This window comes from Salvelinus fontinalis, chromosome 27 (assembly GCF_029448725.1).
Source record: "Salvelinus fontinalis isolate EN_2023a chromosome 27, ASM2944872v1, whole genome shotgun sequence".
In the NCBI taxonomy this organism is placed as follows: Eukaryota; Metazoa; Chordata; class Actinopteri; order Salmoniformes; family Salmonidae; genus Salvelinus; species Salvelinus fontinalis.
Genome location: NC_074691.1, coordinates 27,137,907 through 27,154,316, shown reverse-complemented (window position 1 = coordinate 27,154,316; position 16,410 = coordinate 27,137,907). Strand labels below are relative to the sequence as shown.

The 16,410-nt window shown below is 44.1% G+C and overlaps 1 protein-coding gene across 4 annotated transcripts in view; it reads left to right on the top strand.

Moving 5' to 3' along the window:
- LOC129825376 (MAM domain-containing glycosylphosphatidylinositol anchor protein 2-like) overlaps positions 1-16,410 on the top strand; it is a 416,697-nt gene that overhangs the window by 272,087 nt on the left and 128,200 nt on the right. The window lies entirely within an intron of this gene.

Sequence of the window (16,410 nt, the reverse complement as noted above, 5' to 3'; positions counted from 1 at the left end):
ACAGGGACAGATTAGTTTGGAGTGGCAGAAAGTGAGAGAAAGAGAGAGAGAAAGAGTGCGATGGAGAGAGAGGGAGGGAGAGAGAAAGAAAGAGAGATAGCAAGAGAGAAAGACAGATTGAGAAAAGGAGAGAGAGTGAAATAGACAGTGCCAGGGGACAGTGGCTTAAGTGGCTGAGGATCAAAGTGACAAATACTCTTCAGTCCCGAACCTCTCCATTCCTAATGGGAGGTCTGGGAGATGGAAACCTTTGCCTGGGTCCTGCGTCTTTCTCTCTCTGCCTCCCTCTGTTTGGTAGTGTCAGTGGTCTTTGTGTCATATATCAGTCCAGCCCCTGAAGACCAGGTAGAGTGAAGGAGGAGAGGAGATAATCACCTCCGGACGTTTGCTTTTCTCAGCGGGGCTCGCGTGCAATCACTCACCTCCTTCCTTCCTTCCATTGTTCTCTACTTCCATCCCTCCCTCCCTCTATCATCTCTACAGCCTTCTCTCCATCCCAGTTCTCACAGATTCCTACCATCCATCACCCATCCTTTTCTCTAGCCCTCTATTCATCCATCCCTCCCTTCATCCCTCCCTCCCTTGATCCATCTATCCATCCCCAGGTCGCTCCCTCTATCTCTCCCACCTCACTCTATCCATCCTTCCAACCCTCCCTCTCTCTCCCTCCCTCCATCCCTCTCTCCCTTCATTCTTCCATCCCTCCCTCCATCCCAGTGCTCCAGATTCCTACCATCTGGACGTGGCTGCTGCCAAAGCTAAGGCAGCTCCATTAGTTAGTTATTTTTTATTTAACCTTTATTTAACTAGGCAAGTCAGTTAAGAACAAATTATTATTTACAATGACGGCCTCCTGCGGGGACAGGGGCTGGGATTAAAAATACAAGTAAATGAAATACAAATATCCTCTAACGCCTCACAAACCCGGATCCGGGAGCACCAACATCACAAAAGCTGACTAGCATAGCCTAGCCTAAAGCCACAGGGATATCATATAATAAAATGTTCAGGAAATCACAAGTCCATGACACCAAATGAAAGATACACATCTTGTGAATCCAGACATCATTTCTGATTTTTAAAATGTTTTACAGGGAAGACACAATATGTAAATCTATTAGCTAACCACGTTAGCAAAAGACAACACTTTTTTTACTCCACCATTTTCTTACTGCATCAGTAGCTATCACAAATTCGACCAAATAAAGATATAAATAGCCACTAACCAAGAAACAACCTCATCAGATGACAGTCTGATAACATATTTATTGTGTAGCATATGTTTTGTTAGAAAAATGTGCATATTTCAGGTATAAATCATAGTTTACCATTGCAGCCACCATCACAACTCTCACAAAAGCGACCAGAATAACTACAGAGACCATCGTGTATTAGCTAATTACTCATCATAAAACATTTCTTAAAAATACACAGCGTACAGCAGATGAAAGACACAGATCTTATGAATCTAGCCAACATTTCAGATTTTCTTAGTGTTTTACAGCGAAAACACAATATAGCGTTATTTTTGCTAACCACAATAGCCAACCACACAGCAGCATTGATTCAAGGCAAAAATAGCGATTACGTAATAACCCCCAAAATATATTAATTTTTTCACTAACCTTCTCAGAATTCTTCAGATGACAGTCCTGTAACATCATATTACACAATGCATATAGAGTTTTTTCGAAAATGTGCATATTTAGCGGCACAATTCGTGGTTATACAATGTGATTAGTGGCCAAAACTTCAAGCAATCTGTCGGGCGCCATCTTGGACAGGAACCTAATCTAATCCATAACTAATAATAAACTTGACTAAAAAAATACAGGTTGGACAGCAATTGAAAGACAAATTAGTTCTTAATGCAATCGCTGGGTTACAATTTTAAAATGAACGTTACTTCAGTGATACAGCGTGCGCTAAAGCGAGATGCACCGAAAAACATGGCGGAATAATTATTTGCCATTTGTCAAAATAAATACGAACTAATACATTAAAAATTGCTTACTATTTGCCGGGCTTCCATCAGAATCTTGGGAAAGGCGTCATTTGTCCAAAAGAATCGTTGCTAGGTTGTATTATGTCGTCTTCCACTTTGCAATTAGCAGTAAACATTAGCTTGAGAGAGAGAGCTACCCAACTTTCTATAGCGCCAAGAAAATAAGTACCCGAAAATCGCAATATACTGACATAAACTGATATAATTCGGTTCAAAATAACAACATTACGATGTCTTCAACACCTATATCGAATAAAAACACAGCCGTAAATGTCTGAGATGTATAACCGATGGTTCCAAAAGAACGTCCCCAGCTCCTCAGTGCGCCCGAGCGAAGGTGAAAAGAATCAGCCACTTCGTTCCCAATCAATTTATAGACTTTGGGAACTACGTAGAGATGCCATTTCAAGACTCCCTATTCGCTAACAACCAGGGGAAGGCGTATGCAGTGCATCTCAACCAATAGAAGACAGTCAGGGTTATCCACAGGTCTGGGAACAGCAAGCAGATTTCACCATTTTCAATTGCTCTAAGTCTAGTTCTGTTTAACTTACAGACATAATTCAAACGGTTTTAGAAACTAGAGAGTGTTTTCTATCCAATAGTAATAATAATATGCATATTGTACGAGCAAGAATTGAGTACGAGGCAGTTTAATTTGGATACGAATTTGTGCTATGTCGAAATGGCACCCCCCTAGTGGCAAGAAGTTTTTAAAGGACCAAACACACATCACAACAAGAGAGACAACACTACATAAAGAGAGACCTAAGACAACAACATAGCAAGGCAGCAACACATGGCAACCGAGCATGGTAGGAACACAACATGACAACATGGTGGCAACACAACATAACAACAACATGGTAGAAACACAACATAACAACAGCATGGTAGCAACACAACATAACAACAACATGGTAGCAACACAAAACATGGTACAAACATTATTGGGCACAGACAACAGCACAAAGGGCAAGAAGGTAGAGACAACAATACATCACACAAAGCAGCCACAACTGTCCGTAAGAGTGTCCATGATTGAGTCTTTTAATGAAGAGATTGAGATAAAACTGTCCAGTTTGAGTGTTTGTTGCAGCTCGTTCCAGTCGCTAGCAGCAGCGAACTGAAAAGAGGAGCAACCCAGGGATGTGTGTGCTTTGGGGACCTTTAACAGAATGTGACTGGCAGAATGGGTGTTGTATGTGGAGGATGAGGGCTGCAGTAGATATTTCAGATGGGTGGAGTGAGGCCTAAGAGGGTTTTATAAATGAGAATCAACCAGTGGGTCTTGCGACGGGTATACAGAGATGACCAGTTTACAGAGGAGTATAGAGTGCAGTGATGTGTCCAATAAGGAGCATTGGTGGCAAATCTGATGGCCGAATGGTAAAGAAATGTACCCTGTGCTACCCCCTCCTCCTCCTCCCATCCTAAAATATGAGCTCTTCCGATGTATCCTGCCTTACCTAATCCCCACCACCATCTGGGGCTAGTCCGATCCCTGTCCCTGTCTGCAGCTGTGGCCAGACATAATGTCATAATGTCCTGATTAATAGCATGTTGCTCAGACTCCCCACCGGCTGGGGTTTACTGTTAGACAGTGTGTTAAGTAGCTGACCTGTTTAAGACAAGTCATACATAACAGTCTGAATGCCAAGTCTCTGGATCAGTGTATTAGATCTCAAGTAGACCAGTAGAGGAGAAAGGAATCACATGGGAAGATAATCCAAAGATTTACCAATTTGCTCTCAAACTAAGTTTGTTTCGGTTCTGTGTTGTTTGTTGCCCTAAGATCAGCCTTAATTCCCTGGCATAGACTCACTCTTCAAGGACCAGTCCACTCATGTGGATCCTTACATTTTGGCATCCAGGCCCCTATAACAATATGTATGATGGCTGAGGAAAGGGGTGGGATACGTTTGTGTAGCAGTTTGTGGAGAAAATGAGAATAGGTATAGTATGCTGTGAACAACAAAGCTTCAATGGATGTTAAACACTCAATGTGGAGGTATTTCTGCAGTGTTACGTTTAAGCTCTGTCTGATATGGTAGACTCTGAGGCAATGCTATGCCTGCCAAACTACAGCAACAAACTACAGAGAGAGGGTGGGGGGGGGCTGTGATAGAGGAGAGAATGAGGGAGGGCTATAGATATATATATATAGAGAGAGAGAGAGAGATGGGGCTGTGATAGAGGAGGGAGGGAGGGAGGGAGGGAGGGAGGGAGGGAGGGAGGGAGGGAGGGAGGGAGGGAGGGAGGGGATACGATCAGGTCTGTGTTCAGTAAAAATATATCAGTCAAAGCCATTGGCTGAAAGCCAGGGTGGGTCGATTAAACCCAGGGTCTCAGCCATCATGCCAGGGGGCACACACTCCAAAGCCGGACAGCAGGCCATGCTCAGGGGCAAACACACACACACTTTATCACACTGCTGGTCAGGAGCCAGGCCATGCCAGGGGGGCATTTGTGTGTGTGTGTGTGTGTGTGTGTGTGTGTGTGTGTGTGTGTGTGTGTGTGTGTGTGTGTGTGTGTGTGTGTGTGTGTGTGTGTGTGTGTGTGTGTGTGTGTGTGTGTGTGTGTGTGTGTGTGTGCCAGGCTGCAGGGGACATCTGTGGTAGCAGTGGCTTTAGTGAGATGAGATGGCCCTCAATGCTGCCAGAGCAGAGTGGGAGGCAGTGTCTTTAGAGGGTTTAATCTGCACCACTGAGCTCTGGCAGAAACCTGGCACCACAGGTCAGGATGATCCCTGCAGCCCCTTCATCTCAGGGTGGCATACATTACTCATGCAACAATTTCTAAGATTTTACTGAGTTACAGTTCATACAAGTTACAGTTACAGTTCATATCAGTCAATTTAAATGTATACATTAGGCCCTAATCTATGGATTTCACATGACTGGGAAAGAGCACAGTCCCGGGTGGGCCTGGGAGGGCATAGGCCCACCCATTTGGGAGCAAGGCCCACCCACTGGGGGGTCAGGCCCAGAGTTTTTCCCCACAAAAGGGCTTTATTACAGACAGAAAGTCTCCTCAACATCAAAGGGTTTAATCTGCACCACAGCCTTATTGGCAGGATGGGATAGTGTTCTTCAATCCTGGTGCTGGAAAGAGTGTGAAGCATCTGATTCTGTTAATTAAAGGTTTAATGATCAGTTGAATCAGGCTTGTTAGTTTTGGGTGGAAACAAATGCCTGCACTCCCTGTGCGTATAATAAAGAATTCTTTCTTAAATCAATATAGAGTAAAACAGTTCTGTAGGATTAGCGCTCAGAGCATATTGTAAATATTTACGAGAGAAGAGAATACCTGCACTCACTGTTCAGATGCCCCCCAGAGACTTCCACCACCGCAGTCAAATTGTTTCTCCATTAAAATTCTGGAAGCATGTGAACAGCGTGTCGGTATTCTTCTTTTTTATCACATCATATATCATACACTCTAGTAGTCTGCACCTGTACACTGTGTACCTGGAAATGCAGAGCATATTCCCCCTGCTCAGACTAGCAGTGTGACAGTGATGGATGACTGACATGATGTGCTTTAGAAACCAACAGGGAGCTTAAGAATAATGTCATCTATCTGTTATAGAGGAGTCTGTCAGCCCTGAAGGACAGGAGCATAATGTACAGGTTATATATAGTCACGTGACGTGTAATCCTTTTTGATAAAAAGCCCGATAAGTATCTGTATACGCAGCATAGTCTCATTATCATATGTAAGAAATTGTGACATTTACAGGGGCAATCTGAAGTTGTTACATACATTTTTGGACTTTGAAATTAATGATATGAACCCAATGATTCTTGAGCAATATACTGTAACTTAGAAATGTCGATCCCCATCAGAACCAAAAATAGAAGCTTTTTTTTGTCAAACTGCTTGTAAACAAAGTAAATGTAAACAAATACTATATAGCCTCAAATCATGGTTACGACAATATTTTTGATATCACGGATGGTCAATCCTTGATTACATACGTCTATGAATTTGAGAATAGGTACATTTCTTCAGCCCCATCCCTCAAGGTCTTACCGTAACAGGGGGGAGACGCTTTATTCTTATTCCAACTGCTGATTTCCGCTTTAAGTTAAATATGTCTTTAATCCAAACCCAGCCAACTGTTATTACAACAATAGTAAAATTGTAACCGTAGCTCAGTTAATATGAATAATACATCCCTCCTCTATAGAACACATTTCCCTTGGCATTCAGAATCCAGACTGGAACATTGTCATGTTCTATGTCTAGACAAATTTGTTGGACAAAGGCACTGTGATGTTTGGGAAGCAGAGTTTGATCCTCATGAGGGGAAACAGATTTGTATGTGTTTCTTTGAACAACTGTGTTCTTTGAACCACTCTCCAAACTGAGTCTAGGGTACAGTTAAGCCACTGGAAAACAAATCTGTCATTGTGTATTTGTTGCCACCATTTCAAACACTTGGATATTTCACTCCGAAGCGTTTTTGTTTTTTGATTCATTGCTGGAGTTTGGTTTACACATCATTTAGTTTTGTTTTGGTTTCAATGTATATGAACATATTTTATGCCAGTTTGTTTTACTCATAAATACAAATGATTATTCATTTAGCATGCTCAGTAGCATACGTCTAGCTGCTATACGACTTGTGACTGGAGCAGCATTGTGTTCATAAGGATCCACATCCTACATCTATGTTAATGGAAGGAAGGCAAAGACAGACTAGCATATCACTGCTGGACAACATGGCGCCGACAGAGATGGTCGCCTCGCTTCGGGTTCTTAGGAAATGCAGTATTTAGTATTTTTTTAGTTTTTTTATGTATTATTTCTTAGATTGTTACCCAAAGAAATCTTAAGTCTTATTACATACAGCCAGGAAGAACTATTGGATATAAGAGCGACGTCAACTTACCAACATTACGATTAGGAATACGACTTTCCCGAAGCGGATCCTCTGTTCGGACCACCCCCAGGACAATGGATCTAATTCCAGTAGGCAATCCAAAACAACGACGCTGCAGAAGGGGCAGACGAAGAGGCGACCTGGCCAGGCTCCATAGACGTGCACATCGCACACCGCTCCCGAGTATACTACTAGACAATGTCCAGTCTCTTAACAACATGGTAGATGAAATTTGAGCATGGGTTGCCTTCCAGAGAGACATCAGATATTGTAACATTCTCTGTTTCATGGAGACATGGCTCTCTCGGGATATGTTTTCGGAATCGGTTCGGCCACCGGGCTTCTCCATGCATCGCGCCGACAGAGATAAACATCTCTCTGGGAAAAGAAAGGGCGGGGTGTATGCTTTATGATTAACGACTCATGGTGTAATCATAACAACATACAGGAACTCAAGTCCTTCTGCTCACCCGATCTAGAATTCCTTACAATCAAATGCTGGCCATTTTACCTACCAAGAGAATTCTCGTCAGTTATAGTCACAGCTGTGTACATTCCCCATCAAACAGACACCAAGATGGCCATCAAGGAACTTCACTGGACTATTGCAAACTGGAAACCATACATGCTCAGTCTGCATTTATTGTAGCTGGGGATTTTAACAAAGCAAATTTGAGAACAGGTCTACCTAAATTCTTCCAGCATATTGATTGCGCTATGCGCATGCACAATACCCTCGACCACTGCTACTCTAACTTCCGCGATGCATACAAAGCCCTCCCCCGCCCTCCCTTTCGCAAATCTGACCACGACACCATCTTGCTCCTTCCGTCTTATAAGCAGAAACTCAAACAGGATGTACCAGTGATGAGAACCATTCAATGCTGGTCCGACCAATCAGAAGCCACAAGATTGCTTTGATCGCGCGAACTGGAATATGTTCCGGTCAGCCTCAGAGAACGACATTGATCTATACGCTGACTCGGTGAGTGTGTTTATAAAGAAGTGCATTGGAGATGTTGTACTCAATGTGACTATTAAAACCTACCCTAACCAGAACCGTGGATGGATGGCAGCATTCGCGCAAATCTGAAAGCACGATCCACCGCATTTAACCACGGAAAGAGGTCTGGAAATATGTCTGAATATAAACAGTGTAGCTATTCCCTCCGTAAGGCAATCAAACAAGTGAAATGTGGTAGGGTCTACAGGAAATCACAGACTACAAAAAGAAATCCAGCCACGTCGCGGACACAGACGTCACGCTTCCAAACTAAACACCTTATTTGCCCGCTTTGAGAATATTAAAGTGTCACCGTTGTTGCCCACTAACAAGGACTGCTCCCCACCCCCCTCTCCTTCTCTGTGGCTGAGGTGAGTAAAACATTTAAAAGTGTTAACCCTTGCAAGGCTGCTGGCCCAGACGTCATCCCTAGCCGCGTCCTCAAAGCATGTGCAGACCAGCTGGTGTATTTACGGACATATTCAATCGCAGTCTGTTGTCCCCACATGCCTCAAGATGGCTACCATTGTTCCTGTACCCAAGAAGGCAAAGATAACTGAACTAAATGACTACCACCCCGTAGCACTCACTTATGTAATCATGAAGTGCTTTGAGAGACTAGTCAAGGATCATATCACCTCCACCTTACCAGTCACCCTAGATCCACTTCAGTTTGCATACCGCGACAATCGCCATCAGACTGCAAACTGCCCTATCCCATCTGGACAAAAGGAATACCTATGTAAGAATGCTGTTCATTGACTACAGCTCAGCATTCAACACCATAGTACCCTCCAAGCTCATCATCAAGCTGGAGGCCCTGGGTCTCAACCCTGCCCTGTGCAATTGGGTCCTGGACTTTCTGACGGGCCGCCCCCAGGTAGTGAAGGTAGGAAACATCTACACTTTGCTGACCCTCAACAATGGGGGCCCCACAAGCTCAGCCTCCTCCTGTACTCCCTGTTCACCCACGACTGCATGGCTATGCACGCCTCCAACTCAATCATCATGTTTGCAGGTGACACAACAGTAGTGGGCTTGATTACCAACAATGACAAGACAGCCTACAGGGAGGAGGTGAGGGCACTCGGAGTGTGGTGTCAGGAAAACAACCTCTCACTCAACATCAACAAAACAAAGGAGATGATCGTGGACTTCAGGAAACAACATCGAAGGGACAGCAGTGGAGAAGGTGGAAAGTTTTAAGTTCCTTGGCGTACACATCACAGACAAACTGAAATGGTCCACTCACACAGACAGTGTGGTGAAGAAGACGCAACAGTGTCTCAGGAGGCTGAACAAATTTGGCTTGTCACCCAAAACCCTGACAAACTTTTACAGATGCACAATCTTGAGCATCCTGTCAGGCTGTATCCCAGCCTGGTATGGCAACTGCACCGCCCTCAACTGCAAGGCTATCCAGAGGGTGATGCGGTCTGAACAACGGATCACCGGGGGCAAACTACCTGCCCTTCATGACATCTACAGCACTCGATGTCACAGGAAGGCCAAAAAGATCATCAAGGACATCAACCACCCGAGCCACTGCCTGTTCATACCGCTACCATCCAGAAGGCGAGGTCAGTACTGGTGCATCAAAGCTGGGACCCAGAGATTGAGAAACAGCTTCTATCTCAAAGCCATCAGACTGCTAAACAGCAATCACTAACTCAGAGAGGCTGCTGCATACATTGAGATCCAATCACTGGCCACTTTAGTAAAATGGATCACTAGTCACTTTATACAATGCACTCTAAATTATACCACTTTATTAATGTTTACATGTCTTACATTACTCATATCACATGTATTTTATACCATCATTTGCACCTTACATGTCCATATTCTCATTCACCCCTTTAGATGTGTGTATTAGGTAGTTGTGGTGGAATTGTTAGATTACTTGTTAGATATTACTGCACTGTCGGAACTAGAAGCACAAGCATTTCGCTACACTCGCATTAACGTCTGCTAACCATGTGTATGTGACAAAAACATTTATTTGATTATAAATAGAATTATGTTCATAAACTACTGAAATCAAACGGGTAGTGGTGGTGGGTAGGTACAATAGGGGGAGTAGAAACGGTTCATAGCTTGTTGTTATGGAGAGACAGACAGACAGACAGACAGACAGACAGACAGACAGACAGACAGACAGGTTTATCCACCCCTAGATCAAAGCTGACTTTTTATATTGCATTAATATACAGGATGTCCTTTTAGGAGTGCTTTTCTGTGATGGATGTATGACCTTTCAAAGCCACATGTCTACAAAACATGGAATAAATTACAGAGGAATGAAATTTGTGAGAGAGAGAGAAAGAGATACTTATCCCTGGGAGTTTCTGCAACATTTCCCAGCATGGGCTAAGCTCACAACTGCCAGGTATAATCTTATTGTATTCAGTATTGTATTCATATTTTCTCTACAATTGTGTTCACTAGAAAGATTACTACTGTAGAATAAAGTTATGCGATTGTTAGTTCAATCTCAATTGCAGAGCAAATTTGGGGAATACATTCTCAAAATGGTATATGCTGTCCTGAACAGAAGAGATGGTTAGATATCTAATTGTTTTTGTATCTCATGACTTTTGAAAAAAGTCCAATCAACCATATTTTCACAATGCCACAAAAAACATAATTCTAAACTGTGATACAAAGAGCGTGATAAATAGCACATTTAAGTCCATTAGTATACACTTCCTGTATCTGAACAGGTTTTTATGGAAATGATACCAAACACATTTCCCCAAATATTGTTCTGCTCTAGCCCCATTAGATTTTTCTCTTGTTCTCCGGAAATGATTTTATATTGTTGATGAATGAGCTAGTCTTTTTGTGTGAAGTAGAATATTGTATTTTCAACAGCTTTATCCATGTAGGCTTGTGATCTCCAATCGGCTGTCCAAACAAATGCAAAGCATCATTAACCTGATGTATCGTCACAGGATTCAGGATGAAACATGTTTAGAAGAGATTGTGACTTATTATCTCAGGTCATTATGAGAATGTATCAAACTAGTGAGAGGTTGAGAGAAACAGTCAATCTTGATTTCCGCCCAAAGCAGTATGCTACCTATGTTATCACAATTTTGTTGATTGGTTTAGAAGACCTATCTTCAGAAACTGAAGTGATTGATTGTAAAAGTGAAAGGCTTAACCTCAGAAGTGATTGATTGAACACTAAACAGATTTGTTGAGTTATGTTGAATATACTCACGAGTTCTCATTGACTTGGTGTTGGGAAAGTACAGTACCACATGCAGTCATTGAGTTCAAGCTTTGTATCATTTACCTTTGGTCTCATTCACTGTACTTTTCACAGGCATTAACATTGAAAGTTTTGCAATGAAACATGTAATAGTTAAATTATTAATATCCAGACTTTATGTACTTTTAAAGCACTTACTTCAAAGAAGAGGAAAGGGTTAAATACAGAAGAAAACAACAATGTCAGGATTGTTGGCCGCCGTGCCTGGACTGGGCACCGGCGTAGAGGAAGGCTCCGGCCTTGGAGTGAGACTGGACGCCGTGCCTGGACTGGGCATCGGCGCAGAGGAAGGCTCCTGCCATGGAGTGGGACTGGATGACATGCCTGGATTGGGCACCGGCACAGAGGAAGGCTCCTGCCATGGAGCGGGACTGGGCAGAAGAAGGCACCGGCCAAGGAGCAGATATGTACGCCGTGCCTGGACTGGAAATAGGCACAGTGGAAGGCTCCTGCCATGGAGTGGGACTGGACGACATGCCTGGATTGGGCACCGGCACAGAGGAAGGCTCCTGCTATGGAGCGGGACTGGACGCCGTGCCTGGACTGGACATTGGCGCAGAGGAAGGCTCCTGCCATGGAGTGGGACTGGATGACATGCCTGGATTGGGCACCGGCACAGAGGAAGGCTCCTGCCATGGAGCGGGACTGGGCAGAAGAAGGCACCGGCCAAGGAGCAGATATGTACGCCGTGCCTGGACTGGAAATAGGCACAGTGGAAGGCTCCTGCCATGGAGTGGGACTGGACGACATGCCTGGATTGGGCACCGGCACAGAGGAAGGCTCCTGCTATGGAGCGGGACTGGACGCCGTGCCTGGACTGGACATTGGCGCAGAGGAAGGCTCCGGCCTTGGCACGGGACTGCACACCGTGCCTGGACTGAGCACCAGTGCAGAGGGAGGCTCCTGCCCTGGAGCGGGACTGGACGCCTTGCCTGGAAGCTCTGGACCGTTGACCCTCGCTGGAGGTTCTGGAACGTTGACCGTCGCTGGAGGTTCCGGACCGTTGACTCTCGTTGGAGGTTCCGGAACGTTGACCGTCGCTGGAGGTTCTGGATCGTTGACCCTCGTTGGAGGTTCCGGAACGTTGACCGTCGCTGGAGGTTCCGGACCGTTGACCCTCGCTGGAGGTTCCGGGAACGTTGACCCTCGCTGGAGGTTCCGGAACGTTGACCGTCGCTGGAGGTTCCGGACCGTTGACTCTCGTTGGAGGTTCCGGAACGTTGACCGTCGCTGGAGGTTCCGGACCGTTGACCCTCGTTGGAGGTTCCGGAACGTTGACCGTCGCTGGAGGTTCCGGAGCGTTGACCCTCGTTGAAGGTTCCGGGAACGTTGACCATCGCTGGAGGTTCCGGACCGTGGACCGTTGCAGGAGGTTCCGGAACGTGGACCGTAGCATGAGGTTCCGAACCGTGGACCGTAGCATGAGGTTCCGGACCGTGAACCATCGCCGGAAGTTCCGGACTGTGAAACGTCGCCGGAAGCTCCGGACTGGGGACCGTCGCCGGAAGCTCCGGACTGGGGACCGTTGCTGGAAGCTCCGGACTGGGAACCGTCGCTGGAAGCTCTGAACTGTGAACCATCGCCGGAAGCCTGGTGCGTGGAGCCGGGCACAGGTGGCACCGGACTGGTGACACGCACTTCAGGGCGAGTGCGAGAAGCAGGCACAGGACGTACCGGTCTAGGAAAGAGCACTGGAGGCCTGGTGCGTGGATACGGCAGAGGTGGCACCGGAGTGGTGACACGCACTTCAGGGCGAGTGCGAGGAGCAGGGACATGACGTACCGGACTGGGGAGGCGCACTGGAGGACTAGTGCATGGAGCCGGCACAGGTGGCACCGGACTGGTGACACGCACTTCAGGGCAAGTGCGAGGAGTGGGCACAGGACGTACCGGACTGGGAAAGCGCACTGGAGGCCTGGTGCGTGGAGCCGGCACAGTTTTTACCAGACTGCTAGCACGCTCCTCAGGACGAGTACGGAGAGCTGACTCAAGTGGCATCAAACTAATAACATGCTCCTTAAGGCAAATGTCGTGCATCATACACCAACACAACAATGAAAGAAGACAAAGCGAAAAACTTTGCGGACGCAAAAATATAACTTTTGATCACTGAAGTGGAAGCAAACAAGCCATACTTTTTGGAGCCCTCAACAATGGCTTGACAAATAAGAGAAAAAATATTGCTTGGGAGCAGGTTAGAGCTGTGGTAAATTATGCCTCATCTGAGTGCAGAACAGTTAATGAAATTAAAAAGAAATGGTTGGATTTGAAAACATATGCACATTTTTTTTAGATGATCCACAAAAGGGCTATAAATGTAACAGGAGGAGGGCAGAGTGACTCTTCACTGTCTGCTATGGACCAGCACATTGGCAGCATAATTGGAGAGACCTCAGTATCTTGCATCATTTGTTATGGTGATAATGAGGACCCTCTCCCAGACCCTGAAGGAATACCCGACACACCAACTGATGGTAAGTCAAGCTTTATATTCGCAACCATATTCAGACATGGACCACATCTAAATATTTGTTCTTGACAATAAATATAACAAATATACATAACGGTTCAAAAGTTTGGGGTCACTTAGAAATGTCCTTGTTTTTGAAAGAAAATCACTTTTTTGTCCATTAAAATAACATCAAATTGATCAGAAATAGTGTAGACATTGTTAATGTTGTAAATGACTATTGTAGCTGGAAACTGCAGATTTTTTTATGGAATAGCTACATTGGCCTACAGAGGCCCATTATCAGCAACCATCACTCCTGTGTTCCAATGGCACGTTGTGTTAGCTAATCCAAGTTTATCATTTTAAAAGTCTAATTGATCATTAGAAAACCCTTTTGCAACTGTATTAGCACAGCTGAAAATGGTTGTTCTGATTAAAGAAGCAATCAGTCTTTAGACTAGTTGAGTATCTGGAGCATCGGCATTTGTGGGTTCGTTTACAGGCTCAAAATGGCCAGAAACAAACACTTTTCTCCTGAAACTCATCAGTCTCTTCTTGTTCTGAGAACAAGATTAGACTGACGCGTTTCCGAAGAAAGTTATTTGTTTCTGGCAATTTTGAGCCTGTAATCAAACCCAGAAACGCTGATGCTCCAGATACTCAACTAGTCTAAAGACTGATTGCTTCTTTAATCAGAACAACCGTTTTCAGCTGTACAAATGTACAACTTGATAAATCCCACACTTTGCTTAGAAATGATCGCACGCATGGTTTACAAACATTTCTGTTCGTATGCAACATTGATAAATGAGGGCCTAGACATTTAGCCCAGTGAACTTTTCCCTGATGTTCTTTATAAATAGGTTATCCAGTTCTTTAATTAAATCAAATCAAATGTTATTTGTCACATGATTCGTAGACAACAGGTGTGGACTAACAGTGAAATGCTTACTTACGGGCCCTTCCCAACAATGCAGAGATAACAAAAATACAGAAATAATAGAATACAAAACACGTAATAATAAAAGTAATAATAAATACGCAATGAGTAACGATAACTTGGCTATGTACACAGGATACCAGTACCGAGTCGATGTGCAGGGGTACGAGGTAATTCAGGTAAATATGTACAGTACTACTTTGAAGAATCTAAAATCCAAAATCTATTTAGATTGAACACTTTTTTGGTTACTACATGATTCTGTATGTGTTTTGATGTCTTCACTATTATTCTACAATGTAGAAAATAAAAAAATAAAGAAAAGCTCTTGAATGAGTAGGTGTGTCCAAACTTTTGACTGGTACTGTACATATAACTAGGAATAAAGTGACTAGGCAACAGCATAGATAATGAACAGTGGCAGCAGCGTATGTGATGTGTCAAAAAAAGTTAGTTGTTTCCAATATGACAGACACTTGATGCACGTCTGATTGATTTACACTCCTACCAGCCTGCGGTCTGATTGGTTCACACTTCCCAGCCTGTGGGATAAACTCTGCTGATTGGTTCACACTCTTCAGACGGAGTACTGATAGGTTGACAGCTCTAATACATGTTGTCTCAACTTCATATTGTCAGATCACTGCATCGCTTCATTTCAGTTAGCATTAGCCTCAGTCTCGACTATCGCTATTAGAAATCAACAGATATAGCTGTTTGAACAGTTTCAGATTTCTGGCTGGTCACAGGGAGAATAATGTTAGACTGTCTTTAGATAATCTCCTCTTGAATGTTGGTTTCTAAGTAATAATGTGTTTTCTTTGACCTGTGAGAAATGTATTTCTGTTGGCTCTCGGTCTCTCTTCTTTAAATATTGAATACTGTATGTCAAGCAGCCCACTTCAGCCCACCATACATAGCACAGGAGGTTGGTGGCACCTTAATTGGGGAGGACGGGCTCATGTTAACGGCTGGTGCTCTCAGACGAGAGTATTCTGAAATCGGAGTAGATAGCCAGAGCTAATTTATTTCCATTGGGAACGCACAACGACTATACCACTTAGCTAAGAATGATGTGAATAATCAAGTCAATAAACGCTGGTTAGTTAGATAGCATATCGTTAATATACTGGCAAGTTCAATGTATTATTATGCGGTTAGTAAGGATAGCGTAGCCAACACATTGTCAGCCAACATAACGGGTAGCGTAAATAATTTGTAAAGTCATTACTTTATTACATTGCTTAACATTTGTCATAATTAGTTAAAGCAATTAATTTGTTTCCGCTCTCGTCGGACTTCAGCTGCATATTTTCCGCCATTTTCTTCAAATCTGAAGACGTTGTGAAGCCACGGCCATTTCCTGAAGAATTGCATTAAGAGCCCTAAAAGTACAGAAATAGTGTATACTTCGTATTTTGGCAAATGTACTACGACATCCGGGAACTTTTGGCATACTAACTCTATCCATGCTATGACCAATAAGCGTACTACATACTCAATTTACTTCCCAAATAGTGCAGTTAGTGTGGTTAGTAGGAGTATTCGCAGGCAGCTCGTGTGCCTCGGCTGCTCTATCGTTACCTCTCATTCACACAGGTACATGTTCATTTTATTTTATTGTCAATGTATCTACTCAGTGTCTATCAGTCTATTTATCATCCCGTGCTGCTGCTTGAATGGACTTCTTCCCTTCTCTCACCTCCTGGGCTGCTCTTTTAAGAACCTCTAGGTGGGCTAGACCCCAGCTTGTTTTCTGTTTGTTTACACAGGATATGATGATGTCTGCTCTGTAACAATACAAATCTTGAGATCATATTCATGACACATTGCACACATACTATG